Below are 25,730 nucleotides of genomic sequence, written 5' to 3'. Positions count from 1 at the left end.
TTGTCCCGACCGCCCATGAGAAAATGAGCAACGACCGTGTGAGCTCAGCCCACATAGTTCTTTCCTGGAGAGACATCATGTCTTGCAAACGAGCGAAGCACGGCAGTTGCTCAGTGTTTGGATGTAGTACAAATGAACACGACAGTTTATTTTTACTTCCTTCATCCGAGCCTCTGAAGAAGCAGTGGGTTGATTTCATTTTCTCTGGAAATGCGAAAGTCTGCGCCAAACATTTCACCGACGACTGCTTTCTCAACTTGGTCCAATACAAAGATGGACTTGCTGAACGTCTGGAAATGGTGTCCGGAGCAGTACCAACTCTCCTCGGCTCAGCGACAAACCTCGGACAAGTAAGTGAACTACCGCTATATCATTGTGTTGCTTTACTGTATATGGTTACCTTGTTACCCTAGCATTAGCTCTACAGCTACCGGCCCAGTTACTGTCTCTAATGTAAAGTTGGATGGCATCAGGTATGTGTTTGATGTACACACACTGTAATGCGAGTGTTGTACACTTCTTTGTTATTTGGATAAACGTTCTGACTGAGCGTGCACCTAGGGCTGGGCGATAACTCGATTACGACGATAAGCATTAGACATAATTTATAATGTTGTTGCTGTAGCATTAGCTCTACAGCTAACAGCCCAGCTAGAGTGTTGTACACTTCTTTCTTCGTTGCAATATTGAGGAACCTTATGTCGGAGAGTGACCTAGAAAAATGTATTCACGCTTTAATTTCAAGCAGGATAGACTACTACGGTAATGCCCTTTTAACTGGGATTCCCCAAAAAACTATATAGCAACTACAAACTATACAAAATGCTGCTAACTAGGACTAAAAGAAGTGAGCACATTACCCCTATCATAAGGTCCTTACACTGGCTTCCAGTTAGGCCTATTTATAGAATTGTTTTTAAAGCACTAAATGGCATTGGACCATACTACATACATGACATGTTCACACAGCACAACCAAGCCAGATCACTGAGGTCTCAAAACAAAAATCTTTTGGTTCAAACTATGGCCAAAACAAAATGTGGTGAGTCAGCCTTTAGTGTTTATGCAGCTAAACTTTGGACCAAACTGCCAGAAGAAATTAAAAAAGAATCAAGAAATTACGGCACAACTGGTATTTTTAAATCCAAACTAAAGGGGGAATAGTATGCATCACTCTTCAGTGATGCATACTATTAACCTTTCTAATGTTTTCCTTCTCTTTTTTATTTTTATTCTAATCTATACGATCTATACTTATTCATACTACTTATATCTGAAGGTCTTTTTATTCTTTTTTTTTTATCTTTTTCGCCCTTTTATTCTTTTTTATTATGTGTCATTTCATAGAAGTACTTTCATTATATTGTTTGCATGTACTTCGTCACTATAAATGATACTGTTGTTTTTTGTATTCTGTAAAGCACATTGAACTGCTTGATGTAAGAAATGCGCTATACAAATAGAATTGCCTTGCTTACGTGACCACAGTAGTTCTTGCGTTTTACTGATGAGGAGATTATTATGGCCCGTTAACTCCTCCTAAATACATATGGTGCTATCCAGGCAACCCGTAAACCGTGGTTTCACAACCCTCTACCAGATCGATGACCTCCGCTACAGCTCGTAACTTACGGTCTGAAATGTGTCCCCGGATGCAGCATAATGTTATACATCGTTCTGATACGAGTTCACAGGTAGTGAGTTGCGGGTTTGACTGCCATTCCAGGACCCACTCATATTTTCCCCTTCGCACCTGATTCAAATCAATGGGTTATTAGCAGATTTCTGCAGAGCTTGATGTAATTGTAGTGAGATGATGTGATGAACTTTTAAGATATATGAAATACGCAAACAAATAAATGATGTGACATAATTTTATCATTTCATAGATCTCATTTTAAGTTAGGCTAATGGTATTCACTAAACATGTTTATGTTATGTCTTCTTCCAACTTGCACCTGGAATATATACAAAGTAATACATTGACTACTAATTTGACCTTGTTGTCTCTACACAGATCAGCACATCAAGTGCTTACATTCAGCTGCTTCTCTCAAGGGATGTTGCCTGCCATACAGACCACCTGGAAACACATACTGTAGGCACACAGCTATCCTTAAAGACTTTGCCGTCCCACTTTACAAACTCAGGTTTGTACTTTCCACCATAAGTACATTTACTTTTGATGTAGTAGATTCTAGGCAGCAAAGACTAGGCTGATTCTAGATCCTACCTAAAAAGCCTGGTCATCTTAGGAAAAGCATCATGACCAGCGCCCTGTTAAACACAAGTCAAACTTGGGAGTTGTATTTCAAAGATGGAATCAGTCAAGAGCCCAGAAGGGTTTCAGGACAGATATCACATGAGCTGTTAATCATTCTCAATGAATCATCAATCATCAATGAATTCAAAATGTATAAATGTTAGCTGATCAGCTTACAGGGAAGGACACGTTGTCGCTTGTTATTGTCAAAATAGAATAATTGCGCTTGTCTTTCATGTCTTGTTGTGCTGAGATCATTTTGCGCTGGTGTTCGTTCAGTGTCCTCCACCTGGCCCCCGCTTGAGCTTTGAGTCTAGGGGGGAGGGTGCTGGAGGAGACATCCCTCTCCAAAATTCTGAATCTTTGTCTGCAGTACACATTTTAAACCCTCTCTCAATGTTACATAAACATACCTTTAAAGAGTTTCAAATGTACCATTACACTTTCTTCTTTTATGCAAACAGTGTATGAACACTATTACTTTCTGTCATTGTTTTTCTCCCTCTGCAGAAGACTGCGATGACTTTGGAGACCGTAGCACGCAGCGCGGCGCCACCTCGGAGAGTCTGTGTGTGGACGCCCCTGGCTCCTCCCACATGTCCAGTCACAGCGGGGAGCTGAAGATCCTGAGCGTCTACGGTAAAGGGGAGGGCCCACTGGCGGTGGACGGCCATGACACCCTCTTCACCGTGTCAGAAGTGGAGGCCCTGAACTCGCTGTCTGCGGACCACAGCGCGGCCAAGAGCCTGGAGCGCGGCGAGCGGCTGGTCTGCCACGAGGAGCTGAGTGTGCAGGTTGGAAGTCATCTTCTTATTCAGCATCCAAATGAGAGGCTTCCTCTGTTACAACTCCAGCACACACCCCTAGAAAGCACACCCCTTTATGATTCAGTAAACGCTGCCAAATATGCCCGTCTTATGCCCACCTTTTTCCTTGCATGGTCCGCGCGTTTACACTGACCGTGGTCATTTACCGGCTTGATTTCGCACCCCAATTTACCCTCTCAGACCCTACACATATTGGCGCCTTTCATTTAGATGTAAATGTGATCAGACAGCTTTGAGGTTCCAGGGAAGGGACTTTGGTAGAGGTGTTACTGCTGCATTGTCTATGCAACAGAGACAACGCAGTGATTTCAACATGAGTAGTTATAACTGGAGGGATACTGATATCTGCAAGCTGCTGACCGTCATGGGAGGGAAGGTGATGCAGTCGCATTTAACGAAGACGGGGAGAGAGTGCGATCTACGAGAAAATACCATAAGAACTTTCCTTACGCTGCTTGGTCAGCAAAGTGGTCAGCCAAATAAAGAATATGTTGTTGATTTTGCGCTTGTAAATAGTGAATCGCGTTTTAGTCTACACTCAGATGTCAACTTATTCTTGCATGCTAGAATGAGTGAATCTAAAGAAAAAAGACATTCGGAGTATGCAATTTATTGATAAGACGTGTACTCTCCGTGCATAGCCCCGCCATCTCCAGTGAACCAAGAAAGCTGGCTCCGTGACGAAGGTGGATTTTACCCCCTCTGTTGTACACAGGCAAGACAATGAATTTGCAGGGCGTGCAAAGCGGCGAACGAACCGGCTTGGCAGAGTAAAAATGCATAATGTGTCCTTAGTGGGGATTGACAACTATTCTGTGCAAATGAAATAATGTCTTGTGTGTGTTTCCTTCTCTATGTGGAAAGCAGCAGACCCCAGACACCATTTCAATCAAGGTTGAAGAGGATATTGGTGGAGGCATGCCCGCTGTAGGTTAGTAATACACATTGCATCCATGCAAGCAAACAACCTGGATCAACTGAGAATGTACTCGATTCTAACTGCGCTGAAAAGCCTGGTCCTCTTTGGAAAAGCATCATGACCAGCGCCCTGTTAAACATGAGTCAAACTTGGGAGTTGTATTTCAAAGATGGAATCAGTCAAGAGCCCAGAAGGGCTTCAAGATAAATATCACATGAGCTGGTTTATTATTCTCAAAGATCAATGAACTCAAAATGTATAAATGTTAGCTGATCAGCTTACAGGGAAGGACACGTTGTCACTTGCTATTGTCAAAATAGAATAATTGCACTTGTCTCTCATGTCATGTTGTGCTCAGATCATTTTGCGCTGGTGTTCGTTCAGTGTCCTCCACCTGGCCTCCGCTTGAGCTTTGAGTCTAGGGGGGAGGGGGCTGGAGGAGACGTCCCTCTCCAAAACTCTTAATCTGTGTCTGCAGTACACATTTTAAACCCTCGGTCTCAATGTTGCATAAACATTAGGGCCGTAACAATAAACCAACTCACGATTGTATCAAGATTTTTGACCCACGGTTCGATACATCCCACGATTTTTTTTAATGTAAAAAGCTTTTTATTTAAACAACACTTAAGTAACAATAAACTTAATGCAACTTTTAATAAAAAATATTTTGGAACACTGATCAGATTCGAACAGAAAGAATACTATTAATGTATCGCTATATTAATAAATAAATAACCAAAGTCTAATTGCAGTTGGAGGATGCTTGCAGGTAGGCAAAAACCCTCAACTAGTTTTGTGGTTTAGTCAAATATCCTATTATGGATTCTTATTAGGCTATGTAGCTTAAATAATGACATAATCAGGCCGTATAGAATGCAACATGTTTAATAACCTAACTTTCAAATAGATGGCGAAAAAACATGAACGTCTGATTCGCGATAACGAGGCAGTGTTACGAGTAGCGTATGTATGTGTGTGTGAGTGACGTCAGCGAGTGAGTGGACGAGCGAGGAAAGCGAGCGGTACCGTGTGTGTGTGTGTGTGTCTAGTGAAGAAACAAACGAGTCCGGTAGAATAAAGTACCCATCCTGTCAATAATCGGTGGCCGCTTCATTCCGACCTATAAGCAGACCAACTGCCGTTCAAAGCACACAAAACACTAGAGACAGGATCACACAGGCTATTTTTTCGCATTTGTCCCACTCTGGATAAATGTCGTTCATATCGCATATGAGGACTTTGCAGGCTGTGGAGAAATGCAATCCTACGTAGCCACGGAGAGCTGTCATCACAGAGAGGGCATCTCGTCGCAGATTTACGGCATCGATAAGAGGAGCGGTGTCAGCAGACTATTATTTAGACAGATTATTAGCAAATTTCCATTTGACAATTTGACCGGAGAGTTAGAAAGGGCGTATCGTGCTTCTGCCTTCTCACACCGCGAGACAGGTTTGTGGTTTTGAGTGTCGTGATTCCGGTTTCGATATGCATATCGTTACAGCCCTAATAAACATGCATTTACATTTTTTATTTCATGTGTACAAATACACACTTCCTCCTTTTATGCAAACAGTGTATCAAAACAATTACTTGGTCTTTTTTTTCTCCCTCTGCAGAAGACTGTGATGCCTTTGGAGACCGTAGCACTCAGCGCAACGCCACCTCAGAGAGTCTGGGTGTGGACGCCCCTGGCTCCTCCCACTGGTCCAGCCACAGCGAGGAACTGAAGATTCTGAGTGTCTACGGTAAAGGGGAGGGCCCACTGGCGGTGGACGGCCATGACACCCTCTCCACCGCGTCAGAAGTGGAGGCCCTGAACTCGCTGTCTGCGGACCACAGCGTGGCCAAGAGCCTGGAGCGCGGCGAGCGGCTGGTCTGCCGCGAGGAGCTGAGTGTGCAGGTTGGAAATCATCTTCTTATTCACCATCCAAAAGAGAGGCTTCCTCTGTTACAACTCTAAAACAAACCCATAGAAAGCCCACACCTTTATGATTCAGTAAACCTTTTTACACTGCCAAATATGCCTGTCTTATGCCCAACTTTTCCCCTGTGTGATCCGCGCGTTTACACTGACGGAATTAATTTACAGGCTTTATTTCGCACCCCGATTAACCCTCTCTGACCCTACACATATTGGCGGTTTCATTTTGATGTAAATGCGATAAGACAGCTTTGCGGTTCTAGGGGCGAGGCTTGGGTAGAGGTGTTGCTGCATTGTCTCTACAACAGAGACGATTTAGCGATATCACAATGCTGCTGACCATCACGGGAGAAAAGGTGATGCAGTCGCATTTAAAGAAGACGAAAAATGGTTGATCTAAGAGAAAGTACCAGGCAAACTTTCCTTACAATGCTTCGTCAGCAGAGTGGTTAGCAAAATAAAGAATACGTTGGGATTTTTGCACTTGTGAATAGTTAATCGCGTTTTACTCTACACTCTGATGTGAATTCATTTTTGAATGCGAGGGTCTTGAATCAAATTTCTTTTTTTTGCAATTCATTGTATAAAGTCCTCCAGTGTGTAGCCCCGCCTTCTGCTGTGAACCAAGAAAGCCAGCTCTGAGACGAAGGGGGATTTTATCAGCTTGGCAGTGTTGCAAATTGCAGGGCGTGCCAAGCCGCGACCGAACCAGATTGGCAGTGTAAAAATGCCTAATCTGTCGTTAGTGGGGATTGACAACTATTCTGTGAAAATTAAAGAATATGTCTTGTGTGTGTTTCCTTCTTTATGTGGAAAGCAGCAGACACCAGAAACCATTTCAATCAAGGTTGAAGAGGATATTGGTGGAGGCATGCCCGCCGTAGGTTAGTAATACACATTGCATCTATGCAAGAAAACGACCTTTAAACTGAGAATGTACGCAATTCTGCCTTCTCAGCAGGAGCCTTCAACCCTTGACCATCCAAAGGGCAACAAGGAAAATGCATTATCAACAAATAGAAGTTAGAAAGAATGTCCAAACATAATTCTTCCAATACACAAGTGTGTACAAAGTACATACTGTATACCTTTTGTGAAAATGATTAATTAAAACATTACTTTCTCTCTTTCTCTGTTTTCCTCTCTGGAAGAAGACGTCAATGACATCAGAGACTGCAGCACGCAGCGCGGCGCCACCTCGGAGAGTCTGCGTGTGGACGCCCCAGGCTCCTCCCACATGTCAAGTCACAGCGGGGAGCTGCGCATCCTGAGCGTTTACGGACAAGGGGAGGGCCCACTGGCGGTGGACGGCCATGACACCCTCTTTGCCGCGTCAGAACCGGAGGCCTTGAGCTCGCTGTCCGCTGACCACAGCGTGGCCAAGAGCCTGAACTGCAGCGTGAGGCTCGTCCGCCTTGAGGAGCTGACTGGGCATCAGGGCGGCCGCAAGGGCCGGCCCGGTGTCTTGTGTGGAAAGGTTATTCCCAACAAGGCCAATATGATGAGGACCCATAACGACGAGAAGCCCTACAAGTGTGACCAATGCACAAAGCGCTTCAGTGATAGCTACGCCCTGAAGATCCACATGAGAACTCACTCTGGGGAGAAGCCCTACAAGTGTGACCAATGCATGAAGTGCTTCAGTCTGAAAGGCCACCTGAATAGACACATGAGGACTCACTCTGGGGAGAAGCCCTACAGGTGTGACCAATGCAAGATGCGCTTCAGACAGAAAGGCCACCTGAAATTCCACATGATGATTCACTCCGGCGAGAAGCCCTACAAGTGTGACCAATGCACGAAGTGCTTCAGTGAGAAAGGCACCCTGAATAAACACATGAGGACTCACTCCGGGGAGAAGCCCTACAAGTGTGACCAATGCACGAAGTGCTTCAGTGAGAAAGGCACCCTGAATAAACACATGAGGAGTCACTCCGGGGAGAAGCCCTACAAGTGTGACCAATGCAGTAAGCGCTGCAGTCGGAGAGATGCCCTGAAGATCCACCTGAGGACTCACTCCGGGGAGAAGCCCTACAAGTGTGACCAATGCCCGATGCGCTTCAGTCACAAAAGCAACCTGAAGATCCACAAGAGGACTCACTCCGGTTAGAAGCCCTGCCTGTTAGTGCATTGCAACGCCAGCTACAGCGACCAAAGCAATTTGAGTGTGCACATGCTCAAGCACACGGGCAACGGGGTGCTTTCACACAGGGTAACGGGGCGCTTTGATTGAGACCTCTGTCCGGTATTTGTCGAAATTAATGCTTTTAGTTTTTCTTTTCATCAGGATTAAACACTTTCCTGCTTTTGATTCGCTTTGTTTTGCTTTGTTTTAATTTTAGTAATTTATGTCCGTGATAAAGAATTTATTTCTCTGACTCTTCTAACAGCAAAATATTAGGAAACGTTCACATCGTTGGTAAATACAAAGGAAACATGTGAGGGGAGTATACCACGAACCTCGCTGAACATACCCAGGCTTTCTTGGGAAACCTGGTTCGACAGAGACGCAACTCGCAGTCAGAGTTAAATGGTTCCACGACACTCACTCTAGATTAAATTAGTCAAACCAGGTTTTCCGCTTTAGGTTCAATGCGCGTTCACATAAAAGGTGTGTTTATCACGTCATTTGACTCCCCCTTATGCAAAGTGAATCGAGCGTGCGTGGTGTATTATTATGAACTCCTACGAGGAATTCAAAGTCCAAATCACAGCCAAGGGGAACACGGTTGCCCATAATATGGCTAGGGTAGCGTGCTGGCAAAAAATAGCCGTCTGTGTTAATTCGTAAGTGAAAAGATTCTGCATATTGTCTAAAAATATCATGCATCATCATGCCTTTTACCCCCATATATGTGGTGCCAGCACGCTCCTATGAACATGGGGCCAAGTCAAAAATAAATATTAAAATAATATTCAATGTGGTAAGTTGTAAGCATCCATTTGAATGATTTCAGGTGAATCTAGCCTATGATTGGCAATGGCCTAGGCTCCAACCTTTAGTCACAAGTTGATTACCTGCAGCAAATAAAAATAAAACCAGATTTAATACGACTGGGAGGGGGACCGCTCCACCGCCCTTCACCACTTCGGAGGAGCTGGCTCTCGCCAATAACGAAGGTCGGCCGATGATGGTAGGAGTGGAAGGGGGGGGGGTGTCCTCTGACCCCACTGCCTCGACTTCCAAGGCCTTTGTAATGAGTATGTATTCATGTATTGGCAATGGACATCAATAATTGTCTTGCTAATCAAATGTGAAATGATTGAGTGTAAATTAATTGTCATTTTTAGTTGAAGGTACAAACATTAGTTTGGAGGAGCTGCAGACAATCAATCTCCAATCAGAGGTATATAACTATCAAAGCAAAGTGTCACGTACTCTTCTAAATGTTTAATTTCTGGACAGAATGTCCTATAATAGGTTTCCCTGATTCTTGCAGGAGACTGTAGGCCTGTGACTCCAGGGCGACTATGGGGGTGATTTTTCTGAACAATTCTCACAGCTACAGTATGAATAAAAAATGCCTAGGCCTAATTGTCACTGACATAGCGGTTATGTGTATGCGGCTGATGGTGGATGCTGAAGGTGGATGCTGCTGAAGGTGGATGCTGCTGATGGTGGATGCTGATGATGGTGGATGCTGATGGCTGCTGCTGCAGGTCGCTGCTGCTTGAGGCGATTGGCTGCTTGAGCTGGCTGGTGGTGGCGAAGGATTGTGGTGTCGCCTTCTGCTGCTAGTGGTGGCGGCTTGTGCTGGCGACGGCTGTTGGTGGTGGTGGCGGCGACTGCTGCGATAGTTGTCCTTCCTTTCGACCTAATGCACTTTACTATCCTTAACCTCAGCCTGATGTTTGTGGAGTATTTTCTTTGTTTATTAATAACTTATAATATTCCTCCCTGTTCCTTCACTTTGTCCTTGTTTTACAAGTTAGACATACACGCACACCTGTTGACACATTTGTTCTTGTTGCACACATGACTAACATTGTTTTATTTATTGATACCCCCTGGCTCTACTTTGCTGTTCTTGTTCACTTACTGTATGTTTGCTTTGTTGTTCTTAGTCCTTGTTCCCACTTGTTTTTGGTTCCACAAACCTCAGCCTGATATATCTGGCATCTCAAACACTGGGTCCAGGGCCCCGTTTCCCGATAACGATGGATGTTCGCTCGTAAGATCATTCTCCCGATGGATCTTTCGAACCATCGATAATTTCTTTGGAGCGTTTCCCGAAACTCCTCTTAACGTGAACGCGCATTCGCTGCACTCACGTCGATCGTAGGATTGTACCTGTCCGCTGACATGGTTCTGAAACGGGCTATGACGCAGGGGGAGACGCAGGAATGTCCCAGGAAAATGGGGTTAAAAAGGGTTAAAATATCTCCCCATCACGGCCAACCGCAGTGTAGCCTACGCTGGTGTTCGTTGAGTGTCCTTAACCTGGCTAACCACTTGAGCTTTGAGTCTAGGGAGGAGGGTGCTGAAGGAGATGTCCCTCTCCAAAACTGTGAATCTTTGTCAGCAGTACACATTTTAAACCCTCTGTGTCAATGTTACATACATTTAAAGAGTTTCTCTCATGTGTACAAATACACAATGCCTCCCTTTATGCAAATAATGTATCATAACATTAGATTTTCCTTTTTTTCTCCCTCTGCAAAAGACTGCGATGCCTTTTAGAGACCGTAGCACTCATCGCAACGCCACCTCAGAGAGTCTGGGTGTGGACGCCCCTGGCTCCTCCCACATGTCCAGTCACAGCGAGGAGCTGAAGATTCTGAGTGTCTACGGAAAAGGGGAGGGCCCACTGGCAGAGGACGGCCATGACACCCTCTTCACCGCGTCAGAAGTGGAGGCCCTGAACTCGCTGTCTGCGGACCACAGCGTGGCCAAGAGCCTGGAGCGCGGCGAGCGGCTGGTCTGCCTCGAGGAGCTGAGTGTGCAGGTTGGAAATCATCTTCTCATTCACCATCCAAAAGAGAGGCTTCCTCTGTTACAACTCTAAAACAGACCAATAGAAAGCCCAAACCTTTATGATTCAGTAGATGTTTTTACTCTGCCAATTATGCCCGTCTTATGCCCAACTAATCTGTCGGTAGTGGGGATCGACATCTATTCTGTGAAAATTAAAGAATGTCTTGTCTGTGTTTCCTTCTTATGTGGAAAGCATCAGACCCCAGACACCATTTCAATCAAGGTTGAAGAGGATATTGGTGGAGGCATGCCCGCCGTAGGTTAGTAATACACATTGCATCTATACAAGAAAACAACCTTGATCAACTGAGAATGTACTCGAATCTACCTTCTCAGCAGGAGCCTTTAACCCTTGACCATCCAAAGGGGCTCTTTCTCTGTTTTCCTCTCTGAAGAAGACAATGACATCAGAGACCGCGGCACGCAGCGCGGCGTCACCTCAGAGATTCTGGGTGTGGACGCCCCTGGCTCCTCCCACATGTCCAGCCACAGCGAGGAACTGAAGATTCTGAGCGTCTACGGAAAAGGGGAGGGTCCTTTGGCGACGGACGGCCATGACACCCTCTTCACCGCGTCAGAAGTGGAGGCCCTGAACTCGCTGTCTGCGGACCACAGCGTGGCCAAGAGCCTGGAGCGCGGCGAGCAGCTGTTCTGCCGTGAGGAGCTGAGTGTCCAGGTTGGAAATCATCTTCTTATTCACCATCCAAAAGAGAGGCTTCCTCTGTTACAACTCTAAAACAAACCCATTGAAAGCCCACACCTTTATGATTCAGTAAACGTTTTTACACCGCCAAATATGCCCGTCTTATGCCCAACTTTTCCCCTGTGTGATCTGCACGTCTACACTGACCGAGGTAATTTACAGGCTTTATTTCGCACCCCTATTAACCCTCTCTGACCCTACACATATTGGCGGTTTCATGTTGATGTAAATGCGATAAGACAGCTTTGCGGTTCTAGGGGCGAGGCTTGGGTAGAGGTGTTGCTGCATTGTCTCTACAAAAGAGACGATGCAGCGATATCAACATGAATAGTTGTAACTGGAGAGACTGTGAAATCCGCAAGTTGCTGACCATCATAGGAGAGAAGGTGAGGCAGTCGAATTTAAAGAAGACGAAAAATGGTTGATCTAAGAGAAAGTACCAGAAAAACGTTCCTTACAATGCTTCGTCAGCAAAGTGGTTAGCAAAATAAAGAATATGTTGGGATTATTGCATTTGTAAATAGGTAATCGCGTTTTAGCCTACACTCAGATGTGAACTCATTCTTGCATGCGAGGGTCTTGAATCAAAAAAATTATGCATATATTTTTTTGCAATTCATTGTAAAAAGTCCTCCAGTGTGTAGCCCCGCCTTCTCCTGTGAACCAAGAAAGCCAGCTCCGAGACGAAGGGGGATTTTATCAGTTGGCAGGGTAAAAATGCCTAATCTGTCGTTAGTGGGGATTAACAACTATTCTGTGAAAATGAAAGAATATGTCTTGTGTGTGTGTTTCCTTTTTTATGTGGAAAGCAGCAGACCCCAGACACCATTTCAATCAAGGTTGAAGAGGATATTGGTGGAGGCATGCCCGCCGTAGGTTAGTAATACACATTGCATCTATCTATGCAAGAAAACAACCTTTATAAACTGAGAATGTACTCGAATCTGCCTTCTCAGCAGGAGCCTTTAACCCTTAACCATCCAAAGGGCGACAAGGAAAATGCATAATCAACAAATAGAAGTTAGAAAGAATGTCAAAATATAATTCTTCCAACACATAAGTGTGTACAAAGTACATACTGTATACCTTTTGTGAAAACGATTAATTAAAAACATCACTTTCTCTCTTTCTCTGTTTTCCTCTCTGAAGAAGACAATGACATCAGAGACTGCAGCACGCAGCGCGGCGCCACCTCGGAGAGTCTGCGTGTGGACGCCCCTGGCTCCTCCCACATGTCAAGTCACAGCGGGGAGCTGCGCATTCTGAGCGTCTACGGACAAGGGGAGGGCCCACTGGCGGTGGACGGCCATGACACCCTCTTTGCGGCGTCAGAGCTGGAGGCCTTGAGCTCGCTGTGCGCTGACCACAGCGTGGCCAAGAGCCTGAACTGCAGCGTGAGGCTCGTCCGCCTTGAGGAGCTGACTGGGCATCAGGGCGGCCGCCAGGGCCGGCCCGGTGTCTTGGGTGGCAAGGTTATTCCCAACAATGCCAATATGATCGTCCACATGAGGACTCACTCCGGCGAGAAGCCCTACAGGTGTGACCAATGCACGAAGCGCTTCAGTTATGGCTGCAACCTGAAGAACCACCTGAGGACTCACACCGGCGAGAAGCCCTACAGGTGTGACCAATGCCCGAAGTGCTTCAGTCTGAAAAACCTCCTGAAGCGCCACATGAGGACTCACTCTGGGGAGAAGCCCTACAAGTGTGACCAATGCACGAAGTGCTTCAGTCTGAAAGGCAGCCTGAAGATCCACCTGAGGACTCACTCTGGGGAGAAGCCCTACAAGTGTGACCAATGCACGAAGTGCTTCAGTCTGAAATGCCACCTGAAGATCCACCTGAGGACTCACTCTGGGGAGAAGCCCTACAAGTGTGACCAATGCCCGAAGTGCTTCAGTGTGAAAGACCACCTGAAGCAACACATGAGGACTCACTCTGGGGAGAAGCCCTACTAGTGTGACCAATGCACGAAGCGCTTCGGTCAGAAAAGCAGCCTGAACGACCACATGAGGACTCACTCTGGGGAGAAGCCCTACAAGTGTGACCAATGCACGAAGTGCTTCAGTCTGAAAAACCAACTGGAGCACCACATGAGGACTCACTCTGGGGAGAAGCCCTACAAGTGTGACCAATGCACGAAGTGCTTCAGTCTGAAAAACCAACTGGAGCACCACATGAGGACTCACTCTGGGGAGAAGCCCTACAAGTGTGACCAATGCACGATGCGCTACAGTCAGAAAGGCCACCTGAATATCCACATGAGGACTCACTCCGGTTAGAAGCCCTGCCTGTTAGTGCATTGCAACGCCAGCTACAGCGACCAAAGCAATTTGAGTGTGCACATGCTCAAGCACACGGGCAATGGGGTGCTTTCACACAGGGTAACGGGGCGCTTTGATTGAGAGCTCTGTCCGGTATTTGTCGAAATTACTGCTTTTAGTTTTTCTTTTCATCATGATTAAATACTTTCCAGCTTTTTATTCGTTTTGTTTTGTTTTGTCATTTAAGTATTTTGTCTGTGCGATAAAGAATTTATTTCTCTGATTCTTTTGCAAAAAAGAATAGCCGTCCGTGTTCATTCGTAAGTGAAAAGATTCTGCACATTGTCTAAAAAATATCTTGCATCATCATGCCTTTTACCCCCATATATGTGGTGCCAGCACGCTCCTACGAACATGGGGCCAAGTCAAAAATAAATATTAAAATAATATTTAATGTGGTAAGTTGTAAGCATCCATTTGAATAATTTCAGGTGAATCTAGCCTATGATTGGCAATGGCCTAGGCTCCAACCTTTAGTCACATGTTGATTACCTGCTGCAAATAAAAAGAAAACCAATAATACGACTGGGAGGGGGACCGCTCCACCGCCCTTCACCACTTCGGAGGAGCTGGCTCTCGCCAATAACGAAGGTCGGCCGATGATGGTAGGAGTGGAAGGGGGGATGTCCTCTGACCCCACTGCCTCGACTTCCAAGGCCTTTGTAATGAGTATGTATTCATGTATTGGCAATGGACATCAATAATTGTCTTGCTAATCAAATGTGAAATGATTGAGTGTAAATTAATTGTCATTTTTAGTTGAAGGTACAAACATTATTTTGGAGGAGCCGCCGACAATCAATCTCCAATCAGAGGTATATAACTATCAAAGCAAAATGTCACGTATTCTTCTAAATGTTTAATTTCTGGACAGAATGTCCTATAATAGGTTTCCCTGATTCTTGCAGGAGACTGTCGCCCTGTGACTCCAGGCCGACTATGGCGGTGATTTTTCTGAACAATTCTCACAGCTATAGTATGAATAAAAAATGCCTAGGCCTAATTGTGTCACACACATAGCGGTTATGTGTATGCGGCTGATGGTGGATGCTGCTGAAGGTGGATGCTGCTGAAGGTGGATGCTGCTGATGGTGGCTGCTGCTGCTGGTGGCTTGAGCTGGCTGGTGCCGGATAACACTGCTGCTGCAGGTCGCTGCTGCTTGAGGCGATGGCTGCTTGAGCTGGCTGGTGGTGGCGAAGGATGGTGGTGTCGCCTTCTGCTGCTAGTGGTGGCGGCTTGTGCTGGCGACGGCTGTTGGTGGTGGCGGCGGCGACTGCTGCGATTGTTGTCCTTCCTTTCGACCTGATGCACTATACTATCCTTAACCTCAGCCTGATGTTTGTGGAGGATTTTCTTTGTTTATTAATAACTTATAATATTCCTCCCTGTTCCTTCACTTTGTCCTTGTTTTACAAGTTAGACATACACGCACACCTGTTTAGACATTTGTTGTTCTTGTTGCACACATGACTAACATTGTTTTATTTATTGATACCCCCTGGCTCTACTTTGCTGTTCTTGTTCACTTACTGTTTGTTTGCTTTGTTGTTCTTAGTCCTTGTTCCCACTTGTTTTTGGTTCCACAAACCTCAGCCTGATATATCTGGCATCTCAAACACTGGGTCCAGGGCCCCGTTTCCCGATAACGATGGATCTTCGCTCGTAAGATCATTCTTTCGAACCATCGATAATTTCTTTGGAGCGTTTCCCGAAACACCTCTTAACGTGAACGCGCATTCGCTGCACTCACGACGATCGTAGGATTGTACCTGTCCACTGACATAGTTCTGAAACGGGCTATGACGCAGGGGGAGACGCAGGAATGTCACAGGAAAATAGGGTTAAAAAGGGGTTAAAATTAGGCATCGACCGATACCGATTTTTTAGGGCCGATACGATACCGATATTTTTCATCAGCCTTAGCCGATACGTCGATACCGATTTTCTTGAGCCGATTTTTTAAAAAAATATTTAACAAATAGTAAAAACAGGTGAAGTAGAACAAGTAAGAGCAAGTAGATGAACAATATTTAACAAATATTAAAGACAGGTGTATAAAATATAAAAAAAAATAAAAAGAATCTGCGAAAATCAGCCGCGTATCGGCCGATACGATGCACGTAAAAAACGCGAATATTGGCCGATAATATCGGCCGACCGATATATCGGTCGATCCCTAATTAAAATATCTCCCCATCAAGGCCAACCGCAGAGTAGCCTACGAAATGAATAGATTGCAATAATATGAATACTAAAGATATTAAAACACAATTGATTAAGCCTAGGCCGACATATTAGTCCTAATCCTGAACGCACTGTGCATACATTTATTCACGGCATGTGCCCCCCTGAACTAATTCCATGTTACAAAAATCCAAAATAGCTTGTGTGACAACTACATTTATCTTAATGTGCTGAATTTTTAAACATATAGGCCTATTTTGCGCAGCAAGAGAGCCGACTTTATCTGATTCCGCATAAGGTTGCATTGATTGGCTCTCTAGTATAGAATATTTGTAGACATTAAAAATGCAACGTTCCATTCATACATTATCATTCAAACGCGGCTATTGCTGACCCGATTAGGAGAGCTTGGATCCTGCCCATATTGTTGGGCAGGATGAAGTTGGCTGTAGGCAGGGTTCAAGTTATGATTCCATCTCTGTGGGGGTCTCTTAAAGTTGTTGACGGTTGGGGGAGACCGTACCGGCCTTGCGCTGAATTTTGACGGGACGGGACGGGGGGATATAGGACGTAAATATGGGCTATTATGACTCTTCTCAATGCCGTGGAACGCTCCGTTCACTTGCATGGGACCTTCACAACAACGCCAGCGTCTTCGGTTGCTAAGCGACGTCAACGTCTTTGGCTAACTATTTCTCTGCTGATCAACTTTATCAACAAATAAATTATAAATAGACACCTTGTGAAGTCAGGCTATTTTTTCGTTTGGCAAGTAGCTGCTCATAATCGAAAGCTCCCACTGCCTCCCAACTAACTCGAACCCTGGCTATAGGTCTTTCTACACTGCCGAGCCGGTTCGGTCGCAGCTTATTGGCACGCCCGGCGATTTCACCTTCTTATCGCAAGTTTCCTGTGTTAAACCGAGGGGGTCAAATCCCCCGTTCGTCACGGCGCGGGGTTTCTTGGTTCACTGGGAAGGCGGGGCTGTGCACGGAGTCTCTGACCTCTTTAGAATCATTTGTATTATTGCATACTCCCAAATGTTTTATTTTTTTTATGAATGAAGACACCCGAATGCAATAATGAGTTCACTCTATAGTAGGCTAACGATGCTCTTAGCGTCCTACGAGTACCCTGGAGCACTCGTTAGCTACGAGCGTTTTCAAGACGTTCGTTACCAACGATGCTTTCGGGAAACGGTGTGAAAACTGTACGATGCTCGTACGACCCACTGCGATCCACTTAGGCTAACGATGCTTTCGGGAAACGGGGCCCGGCTTTACCTGGCGCCTACTCTCTTTGCAGCGTGCAGATGTTAGGCAGTGGAATCTGCATTTGCTGCAGGGTTTTATAACCAGTGGACCATTTTACTTTTTTAATTGTCTCCTTTCCTCAGCGTATTCCTCTCTTGTTAACGCAATATTCATCCCTGTTCCTTCACTTTGTCGTTGTTTTTCAAGTTGGACACACACACACACACACACACACACACACACACACACACACACACACACACACACACACACACACACACACACACACACACACACATTATTGTTGTCTGACCCATTGTTTAATAAAAAAAATACTTTCATTTATTATTCTTTAATATATGTGATACTTTTGATTCTGATTTCAGAACAGATGTAGTAAGGTTAAGCCACTAAAGTCAGTAGCCTAGTGCTACCCATGCTAACAGGAACGTGAAGCTTTCCCTCAAACTTAACGTATCTAAGTAGCTTGCAGTTGTCACCCTACCACTCCAAATGTAAAACTGACGTTTACAAATATGCAACAATGGTCAGAAAAGTACTTGTGTTTTTTAATTTATATTTACCATTCAATATTGCAATCGCTGCTGGCAGTCCCATTGAAGAACACGGCAGCGCGGCCTGTTCTTGAACTATACATGCTTACATGAACCACGTGACGACCCTGCCGGCGAGATCAGAGTGTCGCAACCATAGACATATATATTAACTATATGCCTCGTTCTAGATGCCGCCGTAGGGCATCTAGTTAATAGATATATCTTAGATATATCTATGGTCGCAACACTTCTCTCTCTATTGCTCTGGCAGCATCTTTAGACAGATGAGGAAGCCGGGGCCAATACGTCATAGGCCACGCCTACTGGATACAAACGCAGCGCGGGAGTCAGATGAGGTAAGGAACATATGGGCGTCCCGTTGCTAGAACACGGCAGCGCCAAACATTTCACTGACTACTGCTTCCTCAACTTGGGCCAATACAGAGCTGGACTTGCTCAACGTCTGAAAATCAAGTCTGGATCAGTACCAACTCTCCTCGGCTCAGCTACAAACCTCGAAAAAGTAAGTTAACTAACGCCATATCATTGTGTTGCTTTACTGTAAATGGTTACCTTGTTAGCATTATAATGTTGCTTTAGCATTAGCGCTACAGCTAACAGCCAAGTTATTGTCGCTAATGTTAAAGTGTAATTCCGGCGCAAATTGAACCCAGGATCTTTGTTTTGGCATTAAAACCCATCAAATAAGCCTCCCAGATACCTTTTTCATTGAAAATCGAGTATTATAGTTTGCCGGGCGCAATGTTTGGCGTCCATGTTGTTGACTTGGGGCATAGTGTTTCGCTTCTAAATCCGCATTTTTGAACCACTAAATAGCACCAAACCTCTGCAGTAGCACGACTAGGGTCCCTACACATAAAACGAAGCACAAACAACTTAGTTTGCAAACCCGGAGTTTATTTAAAAAGACAGTTTAACAAGCATTACCGGGAGGTCCGTGTTTACAGGAAGTCCACACAAGTCGATTGCCGAATGCGCCGGAGTTCAGTTCAAGGAGGAAAGTTTTGGAATTTATAATTTATATAATATATATTTATAAATAATATATAGCAATTGTTGACACGTAAATTAAAGGAATTGCATATGTAAGTTAGTTACAAAATAATTGTTCGCTACAATCAAGCATGGCACGTTATTGACGGAAGACGCACTGCACACGTGATTGACGCATAGAGTGAAGGACAGCTCAAGCACCGGAGAAGACGACCCATCCACAGCTTGAAGTCAAGAGAGAGATGGTTCGTGTTTGCGTCAAGAAACAAAGTTATAAGCCCTAACTTCATTCGAGGAAGTGAAAGATGATCTTGTGAGTTGTCCAGGTAGGTTAACCTCGATTTATTGTGGATAAGGATTTGTGGTGGGAATTTACGGACCACGTCAATCGTTTTCTGCGTCAACCGGGTAGAATAAAGTCATCAGAACGTTTAACAATTGCGGTCATATTTGTGTAAAAACGGTACAAGACCATACAACAAACAATAAAACAAACGTTGCAAGGAGAAGTCCATTATCAGCTTCCACTGATAGATTACCATTTTATTAACCAAATGGTAAGGTAGTATTGGGGGGCAATGCTGTCTTGGCAATGTGAATTCCTGGCTTTAGCCAATGCAATGGAGTTCTCCTTGCAACGTTTGTTTTATTGTTTGTTGTATGGTCTTGTACCTTTTTTACACAAATATGACCGCAATTGTTAAACGTACTGATGACTTTATTCTACCCGGTTGACGCAGAAAACGATTGACGTGGTCCGTAAATTCCCACCACAAATCCTTATACACAATAAATCGAGGTTAACCAACCTGGACAACTCACAAGATCATCTTTCACTTCCTCGAATGAAGTTGGGGCTTATAAATTTGTTTCTTGACGCAAACACGAACCATCTCTCTCTTGACTTCAAGCTGTGGATGGGTCGTCTTCTCCGGTGCTTGAGCTGTCCTTCACTCTATGCGTCAATCACGTGTGCAGTGTGTCTTCCGTCAACAACGTGCCATGCTTGATTGTAGCGAACAATTATTTTGTAACTGTAACTTAGATATGCAATTCCTTTAATTTACGTGTCAACACTTGCTATATATTATTTATAAATATATAAATTATAAATTCCAAAACGTTCCTCCTTGAACTGAACTCCGGCGCATTCGGCAATCGACTTGTGTGGACTTCCTGTAAACACGGACCTCCCGGTAATGCTTGTTAAACTGTCTTTTTAAATAAACTCCGGGTTTGCAAACTAAGTTGTTTGTGCTTCGTTTTATGTGTAGGGACCCTAGTCATGCTACTGCAGAGGTTTGGTGCTATTTAGTGGTTCAAAAATGCGGATTTAGAAGCGAAACACTATGCCCCAAGTCAACAACATGGACGCCAAACATTGCGCCCGGCAAACTATAATACTCGATTTTCAATGAAAAAGGTATCTGGGAGGCTTATTTGATGGGTTTTAATGCCAAAACAAAGATCCTGGGTTCAAATTGCGCCGGAATTACACTTTAAGGTAGATAGCATCAGTAATGTGTGTAAATACCATGGACCTATTAAAGAGAAAGGACCGTGGACTAATACATGGCCGCCCATTCATTCCTATAAATACACACTGTAAGTCGAGTGTGCATCTCAGCAAGCATGGGGCATCACACGAGAATGGGCACAATTCAACAAAGGGGGTACAGGCACTGATCTCTACTGCTTGGATACCAAGGGAATGCAATGTTTTACAATGTCTGCTACAACAAACAAATACAACTGTATTCTACCGGCCACTGGACCGCAGTAGTTCTAGCGTTTTACTGATGAGGAGATTGTCCTGTTAAACTCATCCTAAATACATATGGTGCGTTCCTGGGAACCCGTGTTTTCGCACCCTTCTACCCTCTTGTACTCCCAGTTAAAGCTGGTTATTTTCGGGCAAAAAAGTGTACCTGGAACACACTATTATAGGCATGTTTTCCCCTTCACACCTGATTCAAATCAAAGGGTTATTAGCAGATTTCTGCAGAGCTTGATTTTTTATGGTATTGGGTTGTTGAGATGAACTATAAAATATGTAAACAAATCAAGGATGTAATATAATTTCATAGAACTCATTTTAAGTATTAGGCTAATGTAATTCACCAAACATGCTTCTTATATCTTCTTACAACTTGCACCTGGAATACATACAAGGTAAAACATGGAGTACTGATTTTTCTTTGTTGTCTCTACGCAGGCCAGCTCATCAAGTGCTTACATTCAGCAGCTTCTCTCAAGGGATGTTGCCTGCCAGACAGAAAACCTGGAAACGCATATTTGTAGGCACAAAGCTATCCTTAAAGTCTATGCAGCCCCATTTTAAAAGTGAAGGTGTGTACATTACTCATTGAGTATTTTTTTTGTTTGATTTGGTAGATTCTAGGCAGCATAGATTCTAGGCTGATGCTAGATTCTTCCTGCGTTAAAAAGCCTGGTCCTCGTTGGAAAAGCATCATGACCAGCGGCCTGCTAAAACACGAGTCAAACTTGGGAGTTGCATTTCAAAGATGGAATCGGTCAAGAGCCCAGAAGGGTTTCAAGACAGAGGAGCTGGTTTATCATTCTCAAACATCAATAAATTCATAATGCATGAATGTTAGCTGAACAGCTTAGAGGGAAGGACACGTTGTTGCTTTTTAGTGTCAAAATAGAATTAATGCGCTTGCCTCACATGTCATGTTGTGCTCAGATCACTTTGCGCTGGTGTTCGTTGAGTGACCTTAACCTGGCCAACCACTTGAGCTTTGAGTCTAGGGAGGAGGGTGCTGGAGGAGACGTCCCTCTCCAAAACTGTGAATCTTTGTCAGCAGTACACATTTTAAACCCTCTGTGTCAATGTTACATACATTTAAAGAGTTTCTTTCACGTGTACAAATACACAATGCCTCCCTTTATGCAAATAATGTATCAAAACAATTACTTTTTTACCTTTTTTTCCTCCCTCTGCAGAAGACTGCGATGCCTTTGGAGACCGTAGCAATCAGCGCAACGCCACCTCAGAGATTCTGGGTGTGGACGCCCCTGGCTCCTCCCACATGTCCAGTCGTAGCGAGGAACTGCTGGTGAGCAAAATAAAGAATTTGTTGGCATTTTTGCACTTGTAAATAGTTAATCGCGTTTTTCTCTTTCTTCAGATGTGAACTCATTCTTGCATGTGAGGGTCTTGAATCAAAAAAATAAATTGGCAGGCAAGACGTTGAAATTGCAGGGCGTGCCAAGCCACGACCGAACCAGCTTGGCAGTGTGAAAACGCCTAATCTGTCGGTAGTGGGGATTGACAACTATTCTGTGAAAATGAAAGAATATGTCTTGTGTGTGTTTCCTTCTTTATGTGGAAAGCAGCAGACACCAGACACCATTTCAATCAAGCTTGAAGAGGATATTGGTGGAGGCATGCCCGCCGTAGGTTAGTAATACACATTGCATCTATGCAAGAAAACAACCGTGATAAACTGAGAATGTACTCGAATCTGCCTTCTCAGCAGGAGCCTTTAACCCTTGACCATCCAAAGGGCGACAAGGAAAAGGCATAATCAATAATTAAATAATAAACATTGCATTCACGTGTACAAATACACAATGCCTCCCTTTATGCAAATAATGTATCAAAACAATAGATTTTTCCTCTTTCTCCCTCTGCATAAGACTGCGATGCCTTTGGAGACAGTAGCACTCAGCGCGGCGCCACCTCCGAGAGTCTGTGTGTGGACGCCCCTGGCTCCTCCCTCATGTCCAGTCACTGCAAGGAGCTGAAGATTCTGAGCGTCTACGGAAAAGGGGAGGGCCCACTGGCGGTGGACGGCCATGACACCCTCTTCACCGCCTCAGAAGTGGAGGCCCTGAACTCGCTGTCTGCGGACCACAGCGCGGCCAAGAGCCTGGAGCGCGGCGAGCGGCTGGTCTGCCTCGAGGAGTTGAGTGTACAGGTTGGAAATCATCTTCTCATTCACCATCCAAAAGTGAGGCTTCCTCTGTTACAACTCTAAAACAATCCCATAGAAAGCCCAAACCTTTATGATTCAGTAGATGTTTTTACTCTGCCAATTATGCCCGTCTTATGCCCAACTAATCTGTCGGTAGTGGGGATCGACATCTATTCTGTGAAAATGAAAGAATATGTCTTGTGTGTGTTTCCTTCTTTATGTGGAAAGCAGCAGACCCCAGACACCATTTCAATCAAGGTTGAAGAGGATATTGGTGGAGGCATGCCCGCCGTAGGTTAGTACACACATTGCATCTATGCAAGAAAACAACCGTGATAAACTGAGAATGTACTCGATTCTGCCTTCTCAGCAGGAGCATTTAACCCTTGACCATCCAAAGGGCGACAAGGAAAATGCATAATCAACAAATAGAAGTTAGGAAGAATGTCAAAATATAATTCTTCCAACACACAAGTGTGTACAAAGTACAAACTGTATACTTTGTGAAAATGATTAATTAAAACCATCACTTTCTCTCTTTCTCTGTTTTCCTCTCTGAAGAAGACAATGACATCAGAGACTGCAGCACGCAGCGCGGCGCCACCTCGGAGAGTCTGCGTGTGGACGCCCCTGGCTCCTCCCACATGTCAAGTCACAGCGGGGAGCTGCGCACCCTGAGTGTCTACGGACAAGGGGAGGGCCCACTGGTGGTGGACGGCCATGACATCCTCTTTGCCGCGTCAGAACTGGAGGCCTTGAGCTCGCTGTCCGCTGACCACAGCGTGGCCAAGAGCCTGAACTGCAGCGTGAGGCTCGTCCGCCTTGAGGAGCTGACTGGGCATCAGGGCGGCCGCAAGGGCCGGCCCGGTGTCTTGTGTGGAAAGGTTATTCCCAACAATGCCAATATGATCGTCCACATGAGGACTCACTCCGGGGAGAAGCCCTACAAGTGTGACCAATGCATGAAGTGCTTCAGTCTGAAAAGCAACCTGAATATCCACATGAGAACTCACTCCGGCGAGAAGCCCTACAAGTGTGACCAATGCACGAAGCGCTTCAGTCATGGCTGCAACCTGAAGAACCACCTGAGGACTCACACCGGCGAGATGCCCTACAGGTGTGACCAATGCCCGAAGTGCTTCAGTCGGACAGGCACCCTGAAGACCCACCTGAGGACTCACTCTGGCGAGAAGCCCTACAGGTGTGACCAATGCATGAAGTGCTTCAGTCTGAAATGCCACCTGAATAGACACATGATGAATCACTCTGGGGAGAAGCCCTACAGGTGTGACCAATGCATGAAGCGCTTCAGTCAAGGCGGTGACCTGAAGATCCACATGAGGACTCACTCTGGGGAGAAGCCCTACAGGTGTGACCAATGCACGATGCGCTTCAGTCAGACAGGCACCCTGAAGACCCACCTGAGGACTCACTCTGGGGAGAAGCCCTACAAGTGTGACCAATGCACAAAGTGCTTCAGTCTGAAATGCCACCTGAAGATCCACCTGAGGACTCACTCCGGTGAGAAGCCCTACAAGTGTGACCAATGCACGAAGCGCTTCAGTCAGACAGGCACCCTGAAGACCCACCTGAGGACTCACTCTGGGGAGAAGCCCTACAAGTGTGACCAATGCACAAAGTGCTTCAGTCTGAAATGCCACCTGAAGATCCACCTGAGGACTCACTCCGGGGAGAAGCCCTACAGGTGTGACCAATGCACGAAGTGCTTCAGTGAGAAAGGCAGCCTGAATAAACACATGAGGAGTCACTCCGGGGAGAAGCCCTACAAGTGTGACCAATGCACGAAGCGCTTCAGTCAGACAAGCCACCTGAAGACCCACCTGAGGACTCACTCTGGGGTGAAGCCCTGCGTGTGTCTGCAGTGCAACGCCAGCTACAGCGACCCACGCACTTTGCGTGTGCACATGCTCAAGCACCGTTTGGCACGGGGTAACGGGACGCTTTGATTGAGACCTCTGTCTTGCATTGGTTTCAATTACTGCTTTTAGTTTTTCTTTTCATCACGATGAAACGCTTTCAACTTTTGATTTGCTTTCTGTTTTTATTAATAATCGATGTCTGTGTTGAATAACTTATTTCTAGGACACTTCTGACAGCAAAATATTTAATTTAATGTAGAGCTTGATCAGGGGAAGATACAGGCAGCAAAGTTACCAAGCATACAGTCAATGAGACGATGGGTGTACTTGATTCTTATAGGAAACGTTCACATCGTGGGTAAATACAAAGGAAACAAAGGTCAGGGGGAGGGGCCTTCGTGGAGTGTAGGATTGGCCAGAGGAGAGACCAAGTTAAATTGCAATTCACATTATGGGTGAAGTGGACATGGCTGCAAGACGGTTAAAGGAATCTACACAACAAATAAGTCTGGATTGGCCTCATTATCAAACTAGGTGGCCACAGTTGCAAATGCAAACTATCTTAGCACTTTTCTATTTGAGAGGGCGGGAGGTATCTCTAGGTCCATGGAGAATGCATAGAAATTCATTGAAATTGACAAATTATTCAAACAGGGTTCATATAATTTTTATAGTAAAGTTCTGCTTGATATTGCCACAACATTGTCATTACCGTTATCTTTGTTATTACAAAAAAACGCATAGTAAACTTGTGAAATAGACTGAGATTGTACCCCACACCATACATGATTGTGTTCATTTCACTTACCTTTCCATTCCGTGTGCTTAGAAGTAGAATCTTTATTTGTCATTGGGTTAAATACAGTGTATTTACGCAACGAAATTAAGGTGCAGATCTTGTTCAGTGCTTTTTAAAAATAAAAAGAATAAATAGAATACAGTACGAAATATTAATAAATATATAA

General features: G+C 45.0%; 1 protein-coding gene and 1 pseudogene across 3 annotated transcripts in view; one reads left to right on the top strand and one right to left on the bottom strand.

Moving 5' to 3' along the window:
• The window catches only part of LOC132455344 (protein NLRC5-like), a 227,474-nt gene that overhangs the window by 129,604 nt on the left and 72,140 nt on the right, over positions 1-25,730 (bottom strand). The gene's annotated exons all lie outside the window — the stretch shown is intronic.
• On the top strand, positions 2-25,730 carry LOC132456615 (zinc finger protein 845-like; annotated as a pseudogene).

This window comes from Gadus macrocephalus, chromosome 4 (assembly GCF_031168955.1).
Source record: "Gadus macrocephalus chromosome 4, ASM3116895v1".
In the NCBI taxonomy this organism is placed as follows: Eukaryota; Metazoa; Chordata; class Actinopteri; order Gadiformes; family Gadidae; genus Gadus; species Gadus macrocephalus.
Note: the sequence above shows the minus strand (reverse complement) of the source record. Positions and strands in the feature narration are given on the sequence as shown.